Source organism: Sapajus apella, unplaced genomic scaffold, assembly GCF_009761245.1.
Source record: "Sapajus apella isolate SASKATOON/1434 unplaced genomic scaffold, GSC_monkey_1.0 scaffold33, whole genome shotgun sequence".
NCBI lineage: Eukaryota > Metazoa > Chordata > Mammalia > Primates > Cebidae > Sapajus > Sapajus apella.
The window spans coordinates 321,888-322,656 of NW_022436973.1; the positions used below are offsets into that span (position 1 = coordinate 321,888).

Here is a 769-nt window from a genome sequence, read left to right on the forward strand (position 1 = left end):
TCTTCCTATGTGTTAATGTCTAAATTACATATGGATATATTTATAATCTCTCTCTTCGAATTTGTGAATTTAAAAAAAATGAACATAAGTGATATCATGCTATAAATATTCTGCAACTTGCTTTTTAAAATTCAAACATTATGCTTTAGAAAGGAATCTATGCTGATAATATAGATCAGGTGTATCCATTTTAATGGCTGTATACTATTCCAGCCTATGAACACATCACAGTTTGCCTCTGCATTACTCTCTCTCTCTCTCTTTCTCTCTCTCTTTTGCTGTTGATAGATAGGCAGGTCTTGCATTTATTTTGCAAACAAGACCTGTTCTATCTAACTTTTCATTAAGGAGGCTAAAAGCAGAGCCAGCTTGACTTCGAGGACTCTGTTTTCTTAGTCTCCAGGTCTCTGTGTTTCTCTATTGAGGGCTATTTAAGTTGGTACTTATTTTTGATGACAGATGATGCTGCAGTAAATATTTTTATTCTTCTCTCTGTGAGCACACACGTGGGATGTTTATATATTTTCAGTCTTTACCAGATACTGACAAATCACTGTTCAAAGAGGCTAGCTTGTGATGTGCTGGGAAAGCTCTAGAATTGAGAACCAGAAGACTTGGCTGTAGTCCAGTTCTGGTACCAACTCCCAACGTGACCTCGAGCTTTCACTTCCTTCCCTGACTTAAGATGAAGGCCTGGACCAGCAAATCTCTACATTTCCTTCCTCATGAGGTAGTTAAAGAAATGTTTTGTAGAAAGGTCTTCCCTCCT

At 37.3% G+C, this 769-nt stretch overlaps 1 non-coding gene across 1 annotated transcript; it reads right to left on the reverse strand.

Annotated features, from left to right (window-relative positions):
- Positions 1-276: 276 nt before the first annotated feature.
- Positions 277-403, reverse strand: LOC116563040. The gene has a single exon (XR_004274182.1).
- Between the last annotated feature and the right edge of the window lie 366 nt (positions 404-769).